Raw genomic sequence first — 26,837 nt, forward strand, 5'->3', positions numbered from 1 at the left:
AGTGGTATATTCCTTTAGATGTCAAAAGCCATAAACAAGAACTCTAGGAAAAGTAGTTTATTTGCAATAAATCATTAGAATACTTGAAAATAGCTTTTCAAATCGCTCGTTTTATGGTGTCCATGGACCCATATTATCATATACATTGTTATTTATGAGTAGTATCATACATTGGTAAATGGGGTGAGAATAGCTAAATTTAATTTATTTAAAGATCAATAACTACGCAACACACCGTGACAGACGACACGGACGACTATGAAGACTGCGAGCCCTACGCTTAGGAGCCCTGTTCATTCATAGTTTGCGCGCGCGCACTCAAAGCAACCCCCCTCGAAGAGAAAGAGACTCCCGAGCTTAGTGCCATCCATCAGCGTGCTGCGGGCGGCGGGATCATCATCGCGATCATCGTCATCGTCATCATCATCATCGTGGAATAGACCCCACCGGGGAGGAAGAGCGCTAGCGTGCGGAGAAAGATCCGCTAGATCACACGGGAGGATCGTAGCAGAAGCAGAAGCAGCAGTTGGCCTTGCATCCATCGTGCGATTCAGTTTTCCGCCTGTCGTTGAGCTGTTAGCATGCGCGTTTAGCTTTCCTCCCTCTCGAAGAAAAGTCCCTTGCGAGGTTTTGTGTTTTTTCTCTGTGGTTGGTCGTTTGGTGTCATTCGCGAGTTTGGCGACGATTTTTTTCTGGGGGTCTTTGCGTTTCCGGATTTTTTGGTGACAATTAGATGGTGTGCTGAAGTTGTCTAAGGATCTGTTAACTGAATTGTGAATTTTCCTGTGAAGACGGATTAAGAAGTTGGTTCTGTGTGAATTCGGTGTGGATTGTGAAATAAATTGTTGGAATTCCCTAGAAACAGGAAGTGCGTTCGAATCTTCGTCAAAAGTGCTTCGGAAAATCCAGCAGACCCAGAGTACTCAACAGAAGTGAATTAAAGAGCCTATCCAGAGTGCATTGCTGCCAAGTGTTCTATGCTAATTGGAATTCCTGTTCAAACATAGGAAAACGTTGTTCGATACAAGCCATTGAGCGTGGAGCTAGGGAAAAACGGAAAACAATAAAGTGTGAAGAATTTCCTAACAATCACCATCAACCACCGCAAAGTCAGCAGAAGTCTTCGGGAAAATCCAGCAGTTGTTCCGGCAGCGCAGAGCCCAGCCAGTGCAGCAGCCGTTGAGGAATCAGAATAAAAAGTGAGTGAAAAGAACCGAACCGGTACAGGAATCTTGTTGCTCAAACATCCGAGATGCGCGCAATTGGTTGGAATGAACATACGGGATTAATTAGTGCTTAATGGGGTATGGTCAGATGGCCATTAGAGCTGCAGGGATGGGTAACTAACAGAACGTGAAGATTCGGAGGGAAAATTCTCTTCCAAATTACGAGAATGGCAGAATATTGCGCTATGGCGAATATTTGTCATCGATCGTTGATCACCCATATTTAACAAAATTTCTATTAAGCATTCTTTCAATAACTTACTTAACGGAACCTAAACATATAACGCATTAATCGTGGCAATAGAAGATTGTAACGATTTTTGCCTGAAATTATTAATTATTTTATTTGACATTTGTTCCAATGTTTCAACATTGGATATTCTATGTAATACATTGGTACTATACCAGGGAGGAAGCTTAAGAATCATTTTCAAAATTTTATTTTGAATTCTCTGCAGAGTTTTCTTCCTGGTATTACAACAGCTAGTCCATATTGGTACAGCATGCACATGGCTGGCCTGAAAATTTGTTTGAATATCAAAAGCTTGTTCTTAAGATAAAATTTTAATTTTCTGTTAATAGATGGATACATACATTATATATATTTGTAACATTTGGCTTGAATGCCTTCAATGTGATTTTTGAAAGTTAAAAATTTTCCAGCATAAGCCCTAGATACTTACTTTTATTTGACCAATTTATTGGAATCCCTCTCTTTGTGACTACATTTCTACTCAAATAAAGAACTTTTGGTTTATCTGGGAATATTATTAGTTGAGTTTTAGAGAAAAGCATTAGGAGAAATCTTCCATTTTTGCAGGTTAAAAGTAAAAATATCCAAACCTTTTTGCAATCTACTACAGATGACACGCAGGCTTCGTCCTTTGGCGCAGATTTTTGACATCCCTGAGGTAACTCAGGTGAGTCAGATGTGATAATATTGGCCCCAAAATGCTGCCTTGAGAAACACTATCTTTTACAGGAAGTCTTTCGGACCTGGAGTTCTGATAATTAACCTGAAGTGTACTATTTGACAGACAACTTTGAATTATTCTAACAATGTATATTTAATAAATTTTTTTTAATTTAACAATCAAACCTTCATGCCAAACACTGTCGAATGCTTTTCCTATGTCTAGAAGAGCAAGACCAGTAGAATAGCCTGCAGATTTAGCAAAAAATGAATTTTCGTTGATGTGGACCATCATTCTGTTCAAAATTACCTTTTCAAAAGTTTACTGATGGAGGAAAGCAAACTGATTGGACGATAGCTCGTAGCAAGAAGCTTCTGCAGGATTTTTGTCTGGTTTTAAAATTGGTACAACCTTAGCATTTTTACAATTATCAGGAAAATATGCTAATTGAAAACATTTGGTAAATATATCAACTAAAAATGATAACCTACTTTCTGGAAGATTCTTGATTGGGATGTAGAAAATTCCATCATTACCAGGAGCTTTCATATTTTTGATTTTTTTAATAATAGTTCTCACTTCTTCCAAATCAATCTCCCAGGAATTTTCGAAAACGTTCTCTTGATTGGGAATGCTTTCGAAGTCTTGAGTAACTTGATTTTCAATTGGGCTAGTAAGTCCTAAATTAAAATTGTGTGCACTTTCAAACTGCATAGCAAGTTTTTGAGCTTTTTCGCAATTAGTAAGTAATAATTTGTTTTCCGCTTTCAATGCCGGTATTGGCTCCTGAGATTTTTTCGAAATTTAAGCTAATTAACAAAAGAGCTTAGAGTCAGGGTCCAATCGAGAAATTTTATTTTCCAAATTTTTGTTTCTTATTTGAGAAAAATCTTTTTTAATTTCATTCTGCAGTTCCTGTCATATATTTTTTACAACAGGATCGCCAGTGCGTTGAAATTACCTTTTCCTCACGTGTTTGGGAGTAAGGCAGGCAAAAACATACAAAAATTATAAAAATTCATCCGATCCCATATCACCCCAAGATCTCCCAAAAGGGGTAGTAAATTTCTCTTTTTCGAAGATAGCCGAGATTGTAGATTGCAGTATACTGTAGAGCGCGAACACTTCTCAGTGCGTAGAAAGGCCCGACGGAGTCCAGATGGACTAGCACGACTATGTGTTTTACGTGTTGTAACTGTTTGTAATTATTATTTAATATTGTAAATAAATGTGTAGTTATATTGTATAATAAAGTGGATTGACTCTTATTGTAAAACTGTGGATAATATATGGATTAATTAAACTGTGTGTGGATTATAATATGAAAGATAATCGAAATAACCGACCAAGGCAATGATGGATGGATATCTACCAGTCCGTTTGGCATTCCATTAACAATCGTGTTGGGCCCTGGAAAACGTTCACTACCGAAGGAATCATCAGGCCTAGGGTCCAACAGACGGATCTATAATCACGGATTCATTCCTTCACATTTTAGGTTTGGAATGCCCCTTGCTTCAACAATGGAATTTTTTAAAGTTTCAAGAGCATTGTCAACATCGAGTTTTGTTTGTAAAGAAATGTTAACATCAAGATTAGAGTGAATATATGTTTCATATATATTCTAGTCGGCTCGAAAATAATTGAAAGTGGAGCTGATAGGATTGAGAATCGCTTCATGGGATATTTGAAATGTAACAGGGACATGATCAGAATCAAAATCAGCATGAGTAACTAATTGGCTACAAAGGTGACTAGAGTCGGTTAAGCCCAAATCAATCGTAGATGGATTTCTAGAAGAGGAAAAACATGTAGGGCTATCAGGGTATTGAATTGAGAAATATCCTGAAGAGCACTCATCAAATAAAATTCTGCCGTTGGAATTACTTTGAGAATAATTCCATGACCGATGTTTGGCATTAAAGTCACCAATGACAAAAAAAAAGACTTATTGCGAGTCAATTTTTGCAAGTCAGTTTGGAGCAAATTAACTTGCTATCCAGAGCATTGAAAAGCTTTTAAAAGGCAAATAGGCAGCAATGAGAGCATATTAAGGGGACACGGGAGACCGTGTTATTTTCCCTATCTTTTGTCTCACTCTAACAATTATCATCAAAACTTTGCCGAAGCAAATCTCGAGTTTTAGTGAACCAATGAAGCTGAAAATTTGATCGATTGTGCACCACATATATAGAATATAGTGATAAATTTTTCACATCCATATATGGAGTGGTACTTGAGATCTGCTTCTTCAAATGGATAGGATGATTATAATGACGTCCCGTGCGGCCTTAACCGAGCTGTGTAAACTGAAACACCTAAAGTTTCAAAAACTTTAGCTTCAAATGACGAAAACAGTTGATGTTTTATACGCCTATGAATGATGATTGCAACTCCCCCACATGCCCCATCAAGTCGATCATTACCATAAACAAAAAAGTTTGGATCCATGTTTTAAATATGTTTCAGTAATAACTGCTATATGCACGTTATTAGCTGTAAGAAAATTAAACAGCTCGTCCTCTTAACCATTCAAGGAACGAGCATTCCAATACAAAATATTTAAATTATTATTTGGATTCATTAGAAAAGCGCAATCCAATAACAATTTGATTAGTAAGTGATGTAAAACTTGGACTTTTTCAGTCATAACTTTGAACATTGCATCAATCATTAGATTCAATTGTTCAGTTAGAAAAATAAAAACAGAGGCAGACATATCACTTGAAGTGGGTACATTTGATAATTTTCTGTTAGAATTTTCGGTAGACGAAGACGTGGAGTAGATGTTACCTGTGTTTTTTTCCATTTGATTTGAAACAAGTAGAATGGGTACTCATAGCACGAATAGGGGAAGATTTCAAATTACCTGAAAGGATTTTCCTTGGGTAGATACATTCGAAATTAAAAGATTTAAACGGCTACCCGACGGATTAAAATTAGTTTGTGAATGAGCATGATTATGATCTTCCTGATGGGTATGATTCCTAATCAAGCGATCGTTAACTGAAAAATGAGCATTGTCCGATACTCTACCAGCAAATTCCGGAAACGACTGTTATCGTAACGGATATTATCTCTCATATGCCTGGCACGAGCTTCGACGACTCACCCACGCGAAGGTCAAGCCCAAAAATTGGACTAATGATTGCCCTTGCAATTGGCGCATATGAATTCGAATTATCGATATCTTCCTTCACTAGACAGACGTCCTCGGCATGAGAAGAACCTCCGCAAATCATGCATTTAGCATCCATGCGGCAATTTTTTGCACCATAACCCCACTTTTGGCACCGATGGCGCTGAGTGGGATTCCGGAAATTTCCTCCAGGTTTCTGGAAATGTTCCCATGTCACACGGACATCGAATAAAAAAAAAAGCTTTATTATAATTTAGATCACTTTTGTTAAAGTGAACCAAATAATATTCTTGAGAACGCCCGACTCAATGCCAGATTGGGTTCTCTTTTCCATAATGATTACTTGGACTGGAGAAAATCCAAATAAATCATGTATTCCATTTTTGATCTCTCCAGGTGACTTATAGTCACTTGAGAGACCTTTCAATACGATCTTGAACAAATGCTCCGTTTTGTCGTCATAAATAAAAAAATGTGCTTTTTCTCTTGAAGATGTTTGAGAAAAATTGCGCGATCTTTAAAAGTTTCCGGCAAAACGCGACAGTCTCCTTTCTTTGCGATTTGGAAGGAAACCTTGATTCCCCTAATGGAGTTCAAGATCTCCTGCCTAAATCCACCAAATTCGTAACAACTGACCACGATAGGCGGCACTCTTTGCTTCCTCACTTGAATCAAAGAGCCAGCGCTAGAGGCTGCTTCGATTTGATGTTCGGAAATTTTGTCTAAAACATCGAACTGATTGCTCATTTCGATGCAATTATCAACATTATCCATTTCACCCTAGAAAGAAAGTTCGCATTCCGGAGAAACGTCATTTCTTCCATTCTTGCCACGTTTAGTGATAGTTTTACAACACTCTTTATGGAAGTAAGTTGTGAATTCAGAGATTCACCCTTCCTTTTGTTCATGATTGCAACCATTTTTAGTGAATAAACGAAAGAAGACCTGACCTTCGAGAGATTTTTCCCAAGATGGTGTCCAAGAAGGATTACCACCGCTAGCTTTCGCTAACCGGTCTACCAAAAAATCAAAGGAACGGGTCCAAACAAGGGTCTTATGAGAATCAAAAGCTTTTACCGAAACGTACTGTTTTTGCACTGGGGTCCATCATCCCAAGATCCATCAGCTTTTCATTATAACACAAATCACGGAAACTGATATAACCGCCCTACCAAGCCTCTACCAGTTCAATCAAGATCATTTTCGGAGAGCGAGAACACTCTTGGGGTGCTTGTCCCGATTAGACCAAACAAAGGTCTCGATCACTGCTTTCCTTCTTGCAGTCACCCAAAACCGCATTCAGTCAAGCTGACTCACGATTCACAAACTACAGTCAACTCTCCACAACTCGATATGGGAGGGACTATCTATTTAGGGAGGTATCGAGTTACAGAACACAAAAAAAAGGAAAATGTGATCAAAGGGACCATCGAGGCAGCCATGAAAACCAACGATATCGGAATACAAAATTTGACTGTTGACCTGTACCTCCAAAGTGGTCCTAAGCTGAAGGCACAAGACCCATTGAGGGGCAATTTTTCCTTCCCTCAACCATCGAAGAAGGTGGACTTTTTGGCCTTACACTGTTCCATTCTCTACACCAGCTCAGCGACAGATCGATGATCGTGAAATTTGCACGACTATCTACATACCTACTCTCGTTTGCCCCGTTTGGCACAGTAGCAGTAGCCACCATGACTGACTTAATTCGGTGGAAAATTTCAATGGATTTGACTCGCGTGTTGCAGGAGCGCTTTGTGCGACCGTATTTGGGCAGTTAATTTCTTCATTTGGGTGCAAAAAGGAAGTGAGATCGTCGGGGGTGACATTGAATGGGCTTTAATGGATTAGCATGTGGGATGGATGCGAGGGTTCGATTGTTTGGATTCAATCTAGAAAAAGTTTGCTTTGTGAATCGTTAGATGCTTGAGGATCTGTATTAACTACATATGAAAACACTCAAAACACCCCGTCATTTTTCTTGTTTGACACGAAAGCTCAAAACATCTTAGGAATTCCTAATAAGTTAGCACAGTTCAAGAAACTGTTTCAGAAGAATAGTTTTAACAAAAATCCAAACACGTCAAAATTCGAAGTGTTGTTAAGTGATCTTCCAGAGGGAGAATGGTTGTATATGATGAAATGGAATGAAAGTATGATTGTGAACTATAGGGATATTCAATCTCGTTCTTGTAAGTAAACGCTAAGATGCAAATGATACAGACCAACATATTGATAGTGACTTCTTTAGGTGAAGATGAATTGCAACAACACCCGAAATGTTCTAAGATACAAATCAATTTTGACAACCAGCAACTAATAGTCCAAATTTTGAATGAGGATAAATGCTTTTCAATATTCAAGGTGAACTTTGATTTTTCTTAACCTTATCTGTCGTGAATCGCAAATCAGTCCCATCTGCATTTTCGTCAAAATTGAGTTGAGTTCAGTTTTCAACATATAGGGAGTCGGATCCTATTCTTGGAACTTTTGATTCACTTCGGCAGTGGGGTTTTTTGAAACTTTCTTCTTCTTCTTTCTGGCGTTACGTCCCAACTGGGACAAAGCCTGCTCATCAGCTTAGTGTTCTTATGGGCACTTCCACAGCTTTCTTTGCCAATTGACCATTTTTGCATTTGTATATCGTGTGGCAGGTACGATGATACTCTATGCCCTGGGAGTTGAGAAAATTTCCAAGCCGAAAAGATCCTCGACCGGTGGGATTCGAACCCACGACCCTTTTGGTCTTGCTGAATAGTCCCTCTACAGATTTCCGTTTAACACAAAGAAGAACCTTGTTCTGATCATCTTTATATTTTTCTCGGATTTATATCATATGATATGGATATGTTCAAATCTCCGGGAATTTTTAAATATGAGCATGGAAAACTAGTTTGTAAACTTCTTAGTCGATTTTTTCAATGCCTACTTTTACAGATTGGACTGACTTGCAATTCACGGCAGTTATCTGCATGTCAATTTTCCGTTTTTGAAGAGAACAACACAAATGTTTGACCTTTCAAACAATGTTTTTAAAATATAAAAAAAAAATTCCTGGATCTCAAATATTACTTCCTCTTGCATTTGTATAATTTTCCAAACAATTCAAAAAACTACAGTGATTTATCAGACACCTTAAATGTTTATTCTGAAAGAGCCGTAGCGTGGTCTAATGCCCTTGGCAAACCTAAAATTTAGCGCCCCTTAGTCAAAGCTAATTAGAACAAATAAAATCTTTTAGTAATTCAAGGGCGACTTTTACAAGATTTTTTATGAAAATCTTCAAAAGGACATGAATGGCTAGAATATTCGCTCAAGCTTGAATCTTTGATTATTGGCATAATTCCGGTAACAATGTATGAGAATTCTTTTATTCCTTTTTTCTTTCAAATTAGAACTGCCTGAATTTTTTTTAATTTTATACGAAAGACGCTTTGGAAAATTTTCAAAAAATAACAGTTAATAAATAGACAGAATCTACTGGACGTTGTCCACCAAGCTTTCCATTGCTAATTAGGGTGGAATACACCATAAATTTTCTCAAACAACTATGAACCACTTGGTTTAAGGTTGAGGTTTCCGAAAAAAAAAACTCGAACGAAAGAATATTTGGGTTTACACCTAAATTTAAATTCGAAATCAATTGTAACTTCTTTGAAAATAAGGATGTCATATTAAAACTTTCACCATTACAGGCATTGTAAAGGAAAGATTGTTAATTCTTCAAGAAAAGATAGAGTGGTTTATATATTTCGTACATTAAGATATGTTACATTTTTCAGAAAATTCTCGGAGATAACAAACCAACATTATTTTTTTAGGAACATCCCATAAATTTAGTCAAGAGATTCTCTAGAATTTAAATTGCAAAATAGCAATTGCAATATGGACTAAATTACATATTTTGGCATCAAACAATAAAAAAATGCTTTGAAGTGTAACAAAAAATGTTCAATTAATTTCCAAGGATTTGTTCATACCGTTGCAATAAAAAGCAAAATATGGTAGTGTTTCCAAAAAAACATAAGTTTTTTATTTTTTATGAATATTATAAGAGAATAGAAGGTTCATGATAAATCTATTAAAAGTAATTTTGCCATACTTACACGACAATAACTAAAAAACATTCAATAGAGAATGCAAACTTCCAACCAGGCAAAACTTTTGTAGTCAATCATGAAATTAATGTTGAAGAGTTCGAAAACAGTTACATTCAACCCTTTTACTTTAAAAATTTTCGTAAAACCTAACGTGATTAACGTAGTATGGAACATTTAAAGAGTTCAAGAAAGTGTTATACAAATGTGACAATGTGCTAAAGTTTGATTTTTTTTTGGAAATTTTGAAACAGTAAAAAAACTGTAGAATATTTATCTATCTTTATAAATAAAAATGGAATGGTGTTTGTATGTCACTTAATGGACAATCTATTTAAAAAAATCTTCCATAGTTATGTTACTAAAGTGTTTGTGTATAAAAATTTACAGGGTATTAATCGGGAAAGTCGAAAAAGCGGAAGTGATCGGAATTGTCATTTTGTACTATTTATGGCGTTCTTCAACAGCCTACTAGATGGCTAGACCAAGTTTGCCGGGGCCAATAGTTTAGACCACTAGTAGGTCGGAGTTATCACAAAACCACAAAACGTTCTGTTATTATCACTCCTAATATTTCGGTTTCAAATGACTTATTTGTTTGATGAAAAGATTCTTATAGGCAAACATTTTTGTTACTTGCCGAAAGAAAAAAAAACAGTGGGCCATAGAAAATCGATCATTGAAAAATTAAGGTTCTAATACTGTTCTTGAAAAAAAAAAATAGATTTCCGTCAAAATTGAAGAAAATAACGACAACATTCCAAAATGGCCATTCAAATTTTAAAATTCCTGCAATATATGGCAACACTGCTTGATTGTTGTCAGAAGATCCAATTATGTAGGGGTGTTCTATGCTGAACCATTAAATTGTGAAGATAACTATATTCAATGCTCACCAAAGTTGAAGGAAATGTTGCAAGCAATACAAACTGGAGACGCACAAATGTTCGTGTAGCAGCGTGGAAAAAAAAAAAACAAATCAAATCAAAATACGTGACCAAATCAATAGGTTCATGGTTCGAGTCTCATTCTTGCACTTTTTATTTATTTTTTTACTTTGTCAATCTAGACAGATGCGCGACTCATGATTTTCAGCATATGACTCATGATTCCAATCGACATCAAAAAACATAACGCTTGTATTGCATTACGGAAATCTGACTCAAGATTGGAATAAACTTCAACAGTAATCCAATTTTTCATGTAGGGCTCAACATTATTTGATAGCTGCCTACAGTGCTGTAAAATCATTAAAATTCAAAGTTTTCAAACTTTCTGCTGTTTTTTTTAATCGAATCTTAAGCAATCTTTAAGTATGCATTAAGCGTTACTCTTTGCGTTCGGGAATGCCAAACGCAATCATTTATGACGCTGGTAACACTGCACTATTGGCCAGGCACGCAATCCGATGGGACAAAATTAATAATTCGGTAACGAAGCATTTCCGGTAGTTGGTGTCTTCGACAAAGTTTTTTGTAACAACGAGGACCATCTACTACATAACTGTATGTCGTCAACATAGGTAGCACCACAATTTAACTTTTTACTGTGACTTTCTGGAGACTTGGCATGTTCGACAAAGTCATACATTTTGAGATAATAAACAACTCTCTCGAAAACGTCAAAATTCCGCAGCTTACTGTTTTCTAATTAATGACAAAATTAAACCAAATAAGTGAAAAAATGTTTTTTTCGCCGAGTTTGACATTTTTCTTAAGAACCATGTTATATAATATTTTTTGTTGATAAAAAAATAAAAAAACACAAACTCTGGTGGAAAAATTTGAATATTACGACACATAAAAGTTGAGAAATAATGAAAAAACTTGAAAAATAGAGATATTTTTTAACCTGAAACCCTCTACCGGCAGCTTCATTTTTTACCGCCAAAAAATATTGAAATCGCGATAACTTTTTTGTTTATCGATATTTTTGCACCATTTTTTCACAAGATCTCAAAAAACTCTTCTTATTCAAGACGCCGTGTCAATATTAATCATTGCTGATTTGGATTTGACGATATTCCGATATTCCTTGGGGGACTGACATTTTCAATATAAAATGTCTTTGGCGGCCGTTTCCTTTTTGGTCAATTTATTGAAAAAAAAATGTGTACTATACAAAACCAGGTAATAAGGAGATACTCTGAAAAAATCATACAAATCTGTTCAGTTTTCTCAGAGAAATCTGAAAACTACGATATGAGGTTTTTCAGGGTTTTCAAGATCTTTACTTGTCCAGGGTGGTACCAGAAACATAAATGCTCATTACTCAAAGACGGCTGCATTAAATTGCTTCATTTTTTCACAACATACTCACATTAATGTATCATTTTGAGGAATGAATATCCGAATACGATAAAAATTCTGTAGCCTGAGATATTTACGTGGGTTATGGCTACGCGTCGGTCCCCCAAGGAATTTTGGAATATATCCGGATACATATGATCAATTATCAATATTGACTCAAATTCGATAACTAGAAGAGTTTTTCGAGAACTTGTGGAAGAATGGTGCAAAACTAACGAGAAACAAAAAAGTTATCGCGATTTGAATATTTTTTGAGCGGTAGAAAATGAAGCTGCCGGTAGAGAGGTTAATATCTCCAAAAGCGCAAAAAAGTGCGAGCTCAAATTTCCAGGCGACATAAAACAATACTGAAAGCTTGCCGACAGAACGTTTCTAATGTTTTTCTAGCTAATCAGAATTTCCAACCACAGGTACTTTACAACAGCAAATCAGCCGTAGGTATGTGTTGTACTCTAAAATAATCGTAGTTGCCCCTATTATCAACTAGATTGAGATCCACTGCCTTACTCAATATTCTAGCGGACTTTGGGGCAAGTGTGCCATAGGGGCAAGTGTGCCACCCCTGGTTTTTGTAAAACCTATAATATTTATTTTCTCTTTGAGCTTAACAATATGTTCCCTTATAGTTCACAATACAATGATCAAAATATGACGAAAATTGCTCTATTTTTCACGTATTTACATCGACTTGTGCAAAGACAACCAAATTTGAGTGATTTTTTATAAGATTTCGTTGTTTTAAAATAGCATGGTGGAGAGTAAATTATTACCAGACTTTTCTAACGTTCTGTACATCGTGAAACTATTCAAATGTGTAAGTTATTGTGGCATTTGAACGAAAAAAATTATTTAGTTTTACATACGAAATCCAGTTTGGTTGAAATGTATACTTATTGGGGCAAGTGTGCCACCTATTTGGTAAGCAAAAACTGTTGGAGTGAAATTTATAAAAATGTAAACGTCATCAACATAATCATAATAATAAACCAAAATGAGGCACCAATAGTAGTTTCTGAAGTATAGTAGGGGAATAACTGACATTTTTGCCCCTAAAGTGATTTTTTCTCAAAATATTTAATAATAACATGTTCTTCAGCTTATTAAGTACCGTTTTACATAACTTCATCAATATTTTACCGTTATTCAGTGCTGATCTAGTTTAATATTATACATATTCGCCGAAATATTAAGGTAATACATACATTGTATTAAATGGATACAAAAATAACCATTTTAGTTATTCGAATTGAGTAATAGGGAGTTGCGCATGTTTTGAACCTTGTTATAAAGCATCCCCTTATTACGGTAAACTTAAAATTATTTTTTAAACTATCGATTAGCGTCTGCTTTGTAAGTAATATTAATATGAAATAAAGAAAATTTCATTACAAGTAGAATTACATGCGATGTTCATTCGGTGGCCGTCTTGCCCCATATGGGTGGCACACTTGCCCCATAGTGTCGAAAAATAGGTTATTTCGGATAATGTTTGAGAAGCTCCAAAACTAATACTTTTTGAAATAATTTTCTTTTTAAATGGCATAGTGGTTATGAAAAGATGTGAAACTAACATCATGAGGCTAAATTGGTGGATTTTATAAGCTTTAGACAAAGTTAGAAATCAATTTGCTTAAGGTGGCACACTTGCCCCAAATTCCGCTATATCTCGATACTTTCTCGAACTCGATGCACAGAAAAAAAAACTTAATAAAAGGAAAGAAAACTTAATAACGCCCGAAGTATGTTTTGGCGGAGTATGTATTAATAAATGAACATAAGTGTATTCACATATTACATCCATTTTACAACAACATTCCGCTAAAATTGTCAAGAAACTCATGTTGAGTAGCAACAACTGAGAGCAGTTTCCTCAGCGTAGTGAGATACCCGGAGGGGTATCGGACACAGCATTCACTAGCTAGACCAGAATTCAAATCCAAGTCAAACTTTTTATTTTGCTAACTTTGGGTGTTGGGTCATTAGAGCTTAAGAACACTTGATCGAAAGACATTTGGTCGAATGATATTTGATCGAAAGTACAGATAATCGATGGAACATTTGTTCGAATGGAAATTTGGTCGAAAATCTTTAAATCTTTTCGTAGAATGCATTTGATCGAACGTAAATTTAGTCGATTTTAGCCTTATAATTGAAGAATCTTTTGATTCAAATACATATGGTGGTGCATAGTTTGAACTTTATAACATTTTATTTTCCAATTGGCGGAAAACATGCCTCTGAAGTTATGCCAAAATCTAGGATTTCGATGATTATTTAAATGAATTTTTAAAAAGTAGTTCTTTTTGCACATTGACTGAAATATTTATCTTTAGTAAATTCCTTTTTCTTACAAATTATCATCATTCTTTGAAGTTATTCATTTTCTCAACGATGTGGATATAATGATTTGTAGAATTTATTTTTCTTCAAATATGTTACGGTCATTCGTAATGAGCTGCTGAACTATATGGAAACATTCGGAGAGAGTGATATCTTTTTGAATTTCGAGTCTTGGAGCTTACGGACGTTGGAACGGTTTTGGAATACGGAAATCATACTTATTGAAAACGACAGGAAAAAAATGCCAAAATGATTCTTACGTTTAGGTAATAGGATACGTTTCTCTACTTATGATCAACTTGATTATTGGGACTTCCAGCTAAAAATCATTCCAGGATCAAGTATATGGCTTTGCTGGAGGTGATAATGATATCAGGTAAATAACAGACTTTGCGGTCGAACCATTCAATCACGATAAAGGCATCGAGAAATAGTTTGATATATAATGACAAAACAAGAAAATTGTGCTTATTCTGTATATCGTCAGGTAAGAAAGATTGACTGAGGTGATAAAAGCTCGGGTTGCTTCCATTTGAGCTACTGCTACTCTCGACGATAATAAGGCCAATCGTTAAACATTGTTTCCATACTATTTAGATTCGAGGAAATATCGACTCGGTCAAAAGTCTTAAGCTTTCTAATGAAATGAAACGTTTTTGACCAACTGTTCGTTCGACGATATGTCCATTCGACCAAACGTATTTTTGACTAAACATCATTTGACTAAATATCGTTGAATCAAATGTCTTTCAACCAAATATCATAAATTCGGATTGCCGAGGTAAGTTAGGCCGAATGGATTGTCAGGCCAAATTGCATGTTCCTGCTAATAGGGTCCTAAAGCCTTGTCCCAATTTTAGTGCCAAACGCATAAGTTTAGGCCAAAAATACATGTTTACTCAATTTTTTGATGTTTTTCGTTTGTTTGAGTCCAAAACAATTTTTTAATGTTTTTTATAGATTTTGTCAAACCCCTTTGCTTAAACTCAAATGTTTGGGTGTATTTTGTTTTCCGTGTCCCTTCTGAAATGTCAGATAGGAACAACCCCAGAGCTAAAACTAAAACCCCTGTGGTGTTTTTGTCGACTAAGCGAACGTCAAACATGATCTTAAGTGTCAAGGTTCATTTATGGACCCAATTTTTAAATTAAAGTTCAAATATGATAGAGCCCTTATTTGAGCGGGAAAATTAGCTAAAGTAGTTGCAGTAACACGCTTTTTTGTGTTATCAAATAAAAACAAGATTTCAATAAACATTTTAGGACCCTATTGGGTCATTAGGCCGAATAAAATAAAACCTAAAATCGAGGGTGGAAATATTCCTTCGAAAATCGATTTTTTAAAATGACTATCAGATCAAAATACCAGGGATGGTTAGTAGAAGCTTTACTGAACTATGAAACTATCGCAAGTTTTAAGATGTAAGAAGTAAATTTCTATGCCAATGTTTACTGAAAACAAGACAAATCGAAAGAACAGCATAGAATTAAATGCCGAAGCTCGTCTTTCTGAAATCGAGATCCGCACAGCCGACCGCTCGGCATTGATCTCGGTTTACTAGTTAAAACTGATAAACTCGGTTTGCGTTTCAATATTCAATTACGGATATAAGCTGATCCTCTCGGTATTTTCAAAACTGAAATGTCAGCAAAAAATCAAAACAATCTTTTCTGAGATACTGTAAGTATTCTAACGTATTATTCGTCTTCGGTTATTCAGAAGAAAGTAATCAATTATGTAGTTTCATAGACTTGAAATGATTCATTTACATTTTCGTATGCAATTGAATTGGCTATTCCGGATGCGACAGAAAAACAAGTTATTGTCATATTTGAGTACTGAAATAAAAGCAAAAAATGTACTTACGATTAAATTCGTGCGAGCCGCTTTGATTCAGGTTTAAGAATTTTTCTTGACCTTGCAACCAAATCACAATATTTTCACAAGATTGTATGATAAACATAAGACCGACAAATGTTAACGTTTGCAAGCAAAACAATATGGCGGTTGAACAAAATACTGAGAATCTCAGTAATCTTATTGATAAACCGATATTTCGGCATTTTCGATAACTGAATTCGGTGAAAACGTAGTGAACGTTGGTGCTCTACATGCGGAGATGCCGAGTTACGGTTTTAGAAATCACATTAACCGAGATATCAGTTTTTTAGATTCCCACGCCGAGATAAAAAAAAAGGAAAAAAAGGAACATTTCTTAGAAAATATGAGCAACGGAAAACTTCAATGGAAATGTAGATAACTTTATTTGCAAGCCATGCAGTTCACATTTAGCTTCTACGAGGAACAATCTTGGGAAGATTTGAGGCTTACCCCTTAGCCAAGGTTAGTCTACTAGTGCACCTGAGCATCCTTACCCAAAAGAACGTCCACTCCTCTCCATTTTCTATTTCTTCTGCACGGATCTGTCGAGGAGAATGAAATCTGTAGTGTGCTGGAGCCATTAAGAATCACCTGTTTTGAAAATTAAATAAAATGGAAATAACGAAAATTCTCTTTGAACACAAACCTAAAGTCCTAAAATACTGGAAAGAATCGTTGAAATTATGGTTCCTGTTTACAATTAAAGCTTTCGGTCTAAAAACCCATTCGGCCTAACAAAGATCGGCTCAACGTACTTAGGTCTAATGACTTGACACCATATTTTTGATGTTCCTCCAGAAACTGTCACCTAGAATTCTTTTTATACTTCAAGATTTTCAAATAAAAAAATAATAATAAGTTATAATAGGAACATTTTTTACTCAATATAATGAATAATATTAAACCTTTAAAAATATGTGATCAGTATAATATACAGCTGTATGCTCATTCTTTGATCTTATGCTTTATCTAATTAGATGGTCTCTTCAATATCGAGTAAGAGAAAACTTACTGCTGTATTCTAAGTTATATACAACTAAATGTTATGGCAGTTGGAAAAAATCCAAGAAACTACGAAACATATATTTGGCCTTGATTGGTTGAATGAGGTAAATGTAACACTTTTCTCGTTCAACACGAAGTGAAACCCGCGTAATTTGTTAAATTTCATTGAGGAAACGATTAATTTCATGTTTTAATCACATTGGCGTTATCTCATCGGTGGGAGTTTGAGTTCAGTGGTTCACAGGGATTCGGAACAAACGTTTACCCCAATTCGCTGTAATCAATAAAATTGATTCGCTTAGAGTTCTATACCGAAAATTGCCCACAATTTCAACTTTCCATCTCAAAATGCCTCAACCCAATTCGGCGCAGATTATTCCACTCGTTACATCCTCACGTCATGTTGCGGGCTGGACGTCAATGCCCTGAACGTGAAAAAATCCACCCGGAATTTTTAACGACATTGTCCGCGAATTCCTAACTGTACCCGGCGCGGATGAAACCAACCAAATTGTAACACTTGGACCGCGGAACAATGAAGACGTGCGTTCCAAATTTCGTTCTCGATTCTTCACTTTCCTTGCTCTGTACAGAGAACACTTGTCTGGCAGGGGTTTTACGTCATTCCCAACAAAAAAAAAAGCTCCTTGGGAGGTAAGAGGGGCCTAGAATCTTGGCACAGGTGGATCGTGACTTTTCGGGATAGGCAAATGGAACGGATTGACGGATCCGTTTGCTGGGTGATGATAATACAAGCTTGAGCCATAAAAAATCGATCATCTTGTAGAGTTGATTGGCGGAAAACAAATCATTGTTCGAACTTTCACGGTTACGTTAAAGTAGATATAATTTTTCTTCCTTTTCTATCATTTCAAACATTGTATTAATTTCTTGTATCTAGATAAGCAACACTATTATCCAAATTTGGTAAAACTATTTTAAGCTTTATTGACATTGTATTACATTTCATTTGCAGTAGCAGTTCAGAATTCATACTTAAGTATATGCTTATAAAAAAAAAAAGAAAACACGAATTCATTTAATAAACTTAACCTAACTTAACGCATTAATCGTGGCAATAGAACGCCAACCAGTAAAGATCATCGACTACTGAGATTCGTATCTACGACCCTGTGCTTGGTCTTGCAGAATAGCTACGCGTCTTTCGCTATGGAGATCTGGGCCCCAAGTCTCTTCAATTTTTACATTAAACCAATTGCAAAGTATATGTAATGTCTAGATTTCTGTCAGTTGCATAATTTTCCATTCGGTATTTTAGTAGCAAAAGCGATAAATCTATATAAAAAGTCAACGGAAACTGTTATGACGCCAATCTCATCAATTATTTTCTGTTTTTAGCATATTTAGCCATCAGGAACCCAAACGAGGAGTTCACCTACATAAACGATGTTTTTGTCCGCTCTTCATAGAGCTAACTCTGAAACCACGAACGTGAGGTCATGAGGTCATCTCCACCTTGCGAAAAAGTGAACGCATTACTGAGCCAGATAAAAACACTGACTTATCGATGAATCAAACAGTAGCAGCCTGCCGGGTGCTCAGCCAATCCATCAAGAAGTACGAAAAAAGAAATCAGGCTCCTCTCATTGGCCAATAATGTGTTCATCGGACGGGGGCTCGCATCTTTTGCCAGGGGGGTCGTCCCACACCTGCTGATTCGAAGCTTAATGATGGTAGCGCCTTAGATTGATTTTCTTGCGCGCTTATTTACGGATCGATAAAAAAAGCTTCCTTTTTCTTGCATCCGCATTTTGGCCGTTTACAAAAACGTGGAGGAAATCATTATGCTGCCGGCCGGGCAACTTTCCTCTCGAAATTTCTCCCGCATCGCAGGCAGTTTTCTTAATGAATGTTATAAGTGTTTTTTTGTGGATTCATAATTAACGCCTTCGCCGGTCGCAATGTTGGGAAGTTGCATAAAATCGGTGATCAAAAATTGAGTCAATTTTTTTTTTTATATCAGTCCTCCTAGTTCGATCGATGATATCATAAGGCACACGATCGTGTCTGTCCCAGTGTCAAAATTAATTTGCAACCATTAGCTTTCGATTTGCATAATCATAATGTTGAATGGTCGCCGATTGATTTTTTATTCACTTTTCCTTTCGTCTGGATGGCGGATTGTGTCTAATTTGAATCCGGCTGCTTTGGTTGCGGAGCTCAAACCGCGCAAGTTCGAAGGTTGATCGTGGAGATGATGGGGTGCTACCGCAATAAATCTGGCCGAAACGACAGATGGTCCAGCCAACTTTCGCCCGGACCTAGGCAAGAGAAATTATCTTAATCATACGGTGATTTGCACTCCGAGGTGATCGAAAAACACCTCGCTGTTTCCGGTGATTAGGCAGGTGCAGGCGGTTGTGGGGAACTCTGGCAATGTTTTCGATTTCTGGAAACAATGAATCGAATTTCGTACAGGCAGATAAACGGAACGTTTATCTTGCCCATAATTTTGTGAGTAGAATTAAAAACAATTCTCGTGGGTACCCGTTAGAGTTTTCCCAATTTAAATGAAGCTATCTATCCCTGCAGTTTTGATTTCATATCTTATCTATTGCACCAAATGATGGATGCTATGTTCAAAACCATAACTACGACTGAAGGAGTACAAGTAAGCGTGAAATTCACAAATTAAATAGACATTGGATATCATTTTTCTAATGGATTTAAAAAAAATATTTAGAAATTTCAATACGAATGTTCGTTCTTTGAATGATAGAGACGACAAACTGTTTAATTTTGGAAGTTACTAATGAAACTGATATAAAACCAGAGATCCAAACTTTTTTGTTTATTGTAATGATCGGTTAGATGAGCATGGGGTTGAGTTGCTATCATTATTCATTATACACTACAACATCAACTTTTTTCGTCATTTGAAACTAAAGTTTTTGAAACTTTAGGTGTTTCTGTTAAAACACAGTTTGGTAAACATACTGTTTTGATTCATATTACGGACACTTAAGGCCTTGATGAAGTATAACCAGGCTTCCGAATTCTCACCCACTCTCACGATAATGGATTTATCCCTCACAGCAATTTTCAGCGATTAGCTGCCTTGCGATTTTATCCGTCCACAAAACAAAGCGAAAATAGATAATTGCACATTTCCGCAGCTGTGAGAAGTTTGTTTTCTCTTTCTCCGATCCAAGGAGAACTTTTCCTGTATGCATCGCCACAAGCAGCAGTTGCTTTTATGCACCAAATTAACCACTCCTTTCGTCAAGTTGGTGTGGTAGCATGGATAGCGTGCACGCATCGCGGTTGTTTTTAGCAATGTTCTAGGTTCGAATCCCGTCGCCGGCACTAGTTTTTGTTTATCCACATAGGGTAGGTGTACCAGTTATGGCCATAGTGGTTCCCTATTTCGCCATACGTGATATCTTGAATGCCTTCACATTTTGAAAAATATTTTGTGTTCTAGCAGTAAAAAAAAGGATAAATCTTGATGTTAAAACATTCAAAAAGATTAAAAATGTAAAAGTTATCCAAATTTTGCATATGGCCAAATAGGGAACCACTATGGCGATAACTGGTACACTTTCCCTAGTGATAATTCTCGGGAGCAGTTGGTGAGCGAAAATATGATGGAGTGAAAAATATATTATCCCCGGAGTGGAGTGATTTTCGGTTATCCACCATCGTAGCTCCAGGGAAAATTAGTGTGAGCGATAAAAGATGTTCACGTGAGGAAGCGAAAAAAGCATTCTCCTTACGTGCGAAAAATCGTAGATTTCGCATCATTGATACGAAAATTCAGAACCCTGAGTATAACTCAGCATAGAGCGTACAAAGTAAATCATTCTGTATGATTTCTTAGCGTTATCGAGCGTCGGAAGAACTTAACTTTCGAAAGGTAGGTAAAGAATACGCTTCCGCAACTTGAATAATTTTAAATAAATCAAAATGTGTGGCCATTTCATGATTCTTATTCCGTATGAATCCTCACTTTTGACTCATATTCCGACAGTTTGATTCGAATTCCGGACAGCTCATGGAAATCATTGATAGAAAAGTCGGTTCCGAGTCATTTAGCCGAATGCCATTTGGCCGAATGCCGTTTGGCCGAATGCCATTTGGCCGAAAGGGTCATTTGGCCGAATGCCGTTTGGCCGAAATTGAAAACAAAAGTGAACCACAGTAAGTATGGATTTATGATGAATTCCAAAGAGCTCATTCACCTTTTTAATAAAAAAAAGATAAATCATCATTGATATACATAAGCTTTTTAGTGTTAGTTGAAGAAACAGTCAGTGCTGAAAGAAGAACATCCTAAATGTAAGCAGTTGTTCACTTCGAAGCTAGCGGTAATAGCCACCAGCAGTTGTTTTGGCATCGCGTTTGTAGTTAGCTTTTAACAGTAACTAAAACGGTTTAAAACTTTTTCGTTCTTCTGCTGGATCGGCTTGCTTCGATCCCTCGAACCGTACTAATTAATATATGTCATAGTTATGATCTGACATCAACAAGTCTTGGCTTCTGCTTTTCACAACGGAAGGAAAAATCTCTTATGAAATTTAAGCAGTATAATACATATAATCATTTCATCAGTACAACTACAAAGAACTTCCGATGATTTAAGAAGGAAAAATTTCCAATTAAAATATTAGCTAAACAATTGCCGATAGTAATGGAACCATAATAACTAAGCCTATGTTTAAAAGAAGAAAAAAAAATCTGATCTGATGAAATTATTACACCGTTCACAGCTTCATCCTGAATTAAAGGGTCGATGTTATCATTCTCTTGGAGCTAATATAGTGGCAAACATGACGTCTCATCACATCATAAATATCAACAAATTAATTAGCTTATCCGTTATTGGGTCACACTTATGAATCCTACACATCAGCGTTGTAGCCATTTGATTTTTTTGTTCATGATTCGGCCAAACGGCATTCGGCCAAATGACCCTTTCGGCCAAATGGCATTCGGCCAAATGACATTCGGTCAAATGGCGTTCGGCCAAACGGCATTCGGCCAAACGGCATTCGGCCAAACGGCGTTCGGCAAAATGGCCGGACACCGAAAAGTCAAACCATCAGTTGAAGTTATCAAGCCGCTAAAGAGACGTTTTAGGCAGTTGGACTTTATAAGTTTGCATAGATTTTTACGGAAAAAGTTTATTAAAACGAGCCTCGAAAGTGAGAACTTTTGAACAGCAAAAATTGAAAAATTTCGTGTGAAATGTTTCCCATACAGAGTAGAGTGTCCGGAATTTGAAGCTTTCCGTAATATGATTCAAAACGGTACTTTCCTGGCTGCCCATTTGACATTTCAAAGTACTGGGCACCAGGGTAATTTGTTTCAAACTGACTTGCGGAAATTGACTCGCAATAAGTCATTTTTTGTCATAAACATGCATCAAAATGCGACTGATTTGGAGCTGCCGAAGAGATTCACAAGCAGTTCTTATGGGAAAGTTGCCGAACAGAATGAGGCTGCCGACAATAGTCACACTGGCAAGAGATGTTCGCAGCGTTGTCAAAACGTTTCCAAAAGCATTTTGACAAGTCTGTCGGTGTGAATTGATAGAGGATTGAGCAAGACATAAATCTAAATAGACAAACACGGAATTTATCTGCTGATGTCCGAGAATATTACAAATGAGGCGCGGCATCGGCTTAGACTGCCGAGAATACGTAAGTTCCCCTTTTAGGATCGTCAGTATTCAAATTTGATTAAAATTGGCCCGTATGTAAACACTACTAAATTTTGTTGGAGAACGATTTGAAAGCTTTTGATAATCTGCTTGGTCCAGTTATTCCAGTTACTGGATCAGTTGTCGAAATTACTTTGGTAATACATTCAATGAGGTACTGGCTGAGACCCATTGGAAGCCCACACAATAAAAATCTCAGCCACCACAGTCGTTGGCGAGTGTAGTGTGCTATTTCAATACCTAAAAAATAATGCGCTCTCGGGCTAGGCATTGGATATTAATAGAAAGCGTTGTGTTTGGATGGGCATCTTATTCTTCCGAAAGAGGTGCACTTTGTAAAAAAGGGACCACGTGATTATTGAGCTGAAATCTAATTCAGATTAACTTCTGCGTCCATGAGTGGCGTAGGGGTAACGCGCCATAACTAGAGATCAGGGAGTCGTGAGTTCGATTCTCACTGAGAAGACGTGCAACTTTTTCGCAAATGTGTAATGTTTAGTTTTTCGGTAGTTGTCTTAGAAGTTAATTTTATTAAGAAAAATTAATCCGGAATACGATGGCTGGTCACTAGGGTGCGGCTTATTTTCCAAAAGTTCTCAAAACCAAAAATTCGTGCGCTCTACTGAATTAAAATCACATAAAAAGAGAAACCTCAAAATCTGGGCCAAAAACATTAACATTTAGAGGTGGCGTAAGCGTCTTGAAGGTGAATTTTTAGGTTATAAAAAGTGACCTTCAGTGAAGTACACATAATTTTGTTATTTTCCAACCGATTTTAAAATTGTTAGCATCAAGTGTCAAATTAAATGTATGAAAACTTTGTAGAACACCAAATTTGTCCAAAATCAAAACAACTTTTAATTAAAAGAAATTTATTCCAACTTTTTCATCATTTTACTAAAAATTTCAACTTTGTATGCTGTAACTTCATGATTACTCAAAAAATTCAATAATCCAACGAAATTTGATTTTTTCAATAAAAAAAATCATGTTTTTGGGTAGTTTTTGTTGAATAACTAAGTCAAAACCATTTTTTTAAAGAAATATGTTTTGTACGAACAGTTTGAAAACAACTAAATTTGAAGCAAACATGTAAAAATATTCGGAACCGATTGAGTATGTATGAAGTCAAAGGGGCCGTCCACAAATGACGTAGCATTTTTTCACTGATTTTTTACACCCCCCTCCCCTCTCGTAGCATTTCGTCACAAATGCTGATACTCCCTTTGAAAATACGTAGCATATCAAGCACCCCCTTCCCCCTTATATTTTTGAATTTGTTTTCCTAAGCGATTGGGCTAAAACGGAACACTAATTCCAGAAATTCAAATTTTGATATTAATTACTGACTGAAGCGTCAGGATTATCTCACGAATAGTACTGACTGAAACGTCAGGATTATCTGACGATAGTTTGATGTATCATTGCGCTCGAAAATCATTTGGAAAACAGATTAAACTAACTTATTTCCTGTTTAAGTTACATAATTTGGGTTAGCAGTTCTAATTTAATTTGGTTGAATTTAGATTAAATTTGATATTGTTGAAACCTAAAACAAGTTCGGATTGACAAATATAACAGCAATGAGTAAGGGTTCGAAACATTTTTAAATATATTAAACAAAAATTTTGTTACATTAGAGTTTTTTTTTTATTTTTCGTGCCTAAGATACAGATTTTAGTGAATATGATCAACAAAATACTTTAATTTGTTAAGGATCTCCGTAGTTATTCGCTCAATTCAGATTCATTCAGCAAAGTAGATAGAGAAAAAATAACAATTGTAATATTTGAAATTAGCGATTTTTATACAATCAACTTTACTGTACTTTTTCAATGAGTGCTTTGCGAAGACCCAAGCAGTCCAATTCATTTTCGCGCGCTCGGAGTGTTTTTCGGTGGCTTCGTTCGTTTGCCCAGTGCTTTGCGAAGACTCAAGCAGTCCGATTCATTTTTTGCGCGCTCGAAGTATTTTTGTTTTTCAGTTAACACTTCATTCGCACGCCATAGGAGTTATTTTACATTCCTGCTTATACGTGTTGACGCTGCGATTGTAACTGTTCAGTCGAGGATGGATTACCAATTGGTGAGCTCGTTTTATGCTTGTAATAACACATTTGTATCATAACATGTATTTTTTTATGAATTTGTTGAACAAACTATGAATAGTTCGTCACTTTAAGTGTTGACATAAGCGCCTAGTTCGATTTTTAAAATGTCGACGCATTGATAGATAATTTTTTAAACAGAGGTTACATGAATCGCATCACTTACCAAGGTGAATCCTGATCATGTAGCTTTGAAGCCCTCACACTAACACAACTCCTTCCCGTGGCAACCATGAAGATGCAGAGGTATACTCGGTCTTTAGTAGCAATGGATGTCACACTAACATTCCTTCCCTTCCCCGATGATCGTAAGGACGTGGCCGGCGCCGTTATTGACATTACTAATTTCAGAGTCCTCGAAAATGTACATTGAAGATGGTATGTTACTCCCAAGCTACATTTGTTGGTTCCCTGTACAATTTCGATGATTCTGGTCAATCACGGAGTAGCAACTACGAATTGTACGGTCATCAATACTCATGCTCATACTTATGCTCAATCAACTTTACTGTACTGTTTCAAATACACCATCCTTATTGGAAGAAATTGTTAAGAAACACTGGAATAAATTTGTGATGAACCACCAAAAAAAATATATAATGCTCAAATATACTGAAAAAATGGTGAAAGAGGACTCTGGTAGTCCTAGAAAGATTATCCAGATTATTATTGTCCAGGCTGTTCCATCAAGATGATTGATATATCAAAACGAAATGTTGAATTGACTGAACGGAGATCTCCTGTAACACTTTAATATCTTGATAATAACTTTAATATTTACCTAAATGAGCATATTATATTCTTTTGAGGAAATAAAACTCCAACAAAAAATGTGAGTTAAAAAAAACAGTTGATTTTATGTCTTGTTGATAAATTAAAAACAATATTTTCCAAGTCGATAAAGCATTGATTTTTACTCAACTTATTATACTTTTGATTTGTTAATTTATAAATGAAATAGTTTGGACACAAATTCAATATAAAAATTACATAACTATTTCAAGCTTCATAAAATCTGTTTAATTGACAGCAAAAATAAAACATTCTTAGAAATTTTTGAATTTTATAATACATATTGATGTTTTGAATGTTTGAATTTTTAACTTAAGTTTGAAAATTCAGACAAAGAAGTTTGATAGAATACTGTTTGTCAAATTTTTCTTCTCTTTTTAACGAAATTATTCAAAATGCTACGTCCACAAGTTGCGACCCCTCCCTCCCCCTCGTCACACATCGTCACAAATTCGAGAAGCTCCCCCTCCCCCCTGAAATGCTACGTCATGTATGGACGAACCCAAACAAAAATGATTTTTTTTTAGTAAAATGAGGAAAAGTTTGGATAAAATATTTTTAACTCAGACAAGTTTTGATTTTAAACAAATTCAATGTTCTCAAAAGTTTTCATAAATTAAATTTGAAAGATAAAAGTGCTAAAAGTTACAAAATCGGTTGAAAAACAACAATGTTATGTTTACTTCACTGAAGGTCATTTTTTAGAACTTTTATAATTCACCTTCTATTAGGTTTCTATTTTAATGTGGTTTTAATGCAGTAGAGCACACGAATTTTCGGTTTTGAGAACTTTTGAAAAACAAGCCGCACCCTACTGGTCACTTAGTGTGAAAGTCGAAAAAAAAGCTGTAAATAAATAATATTCAGCATTGATTGTTTCACGTTTATGGAACATAACATCAACATAATGTTGAATTTTATTTTTTAAATTCTATTCTTATTGAGTTTACTGGTATAATGAGCGGTTTCTTCACCACCGCTTAGGCCCTAAACCTGGTTTAATCGTATGGATAAACGTGGTTTACGGCTTAAGAGAAGGTGAAGAAATCGGCCCTAAGCCATGTAAAAACATACTTCAGCCACTCTGGTAAGTTAAGCCAGTTGTAAATATTTCAAATTATAACAATCATATACTAGTTGAGAACAGTTTGGCTATCTTTTTGTGCGTTTATGTAGGCTTTTTCTGTGCTATCGCGTAAAAAACTTTAAATCAATATTTTTCGAGTTCCTTCCAGAGATTGAAATGCCCAGAGATGGTTGTCCGACATTTCACGGTAAATCATTCCGTGGTCAATCAATTCGTGGTGTACCATTTCGAGGTGTGTGTGTTTTTTTTTTTTTTTT

The 26,837-nt window shown here is 36.0% G+C and overlaps 1 protein-coding gene across 1 annotated transcript in view; it reads left to right on the forward strand.

The window, feature by feature from the left end:
- The first annotated feature begins 486 nt into the window (after window positions 1-486).
- Window positions 487-26,837, forward strand: part of LOC5579909 — a 419,518-nt gene continuing 393,167 nt past the window's right edge. Inside the window, exon 1 of the mRNA XM_021849664.1 lies at window positions 487-1,199. The gene's annotated coding sequence lies outside the window, so the exon portion shown is untranslated. The remainder of the gene's footprint in view (window positions 1,200-26,837) is intronic.

Source organism: Aedes aegypti, chromosome 3, assembly GCF_002204515.2.
Source record: "Aedes aegypti strain LVP_AGWG chromosome 3, AaegL5.0 Primary Assembly, whole genome shotgun sequence".
NCBI classification, from domain to species: domain Eukaryota; kingdom Metazoa; phylum Arthropoda; class Insecta; order Diptera; family Culicidae; genus Aedes; species Aedes aegypti.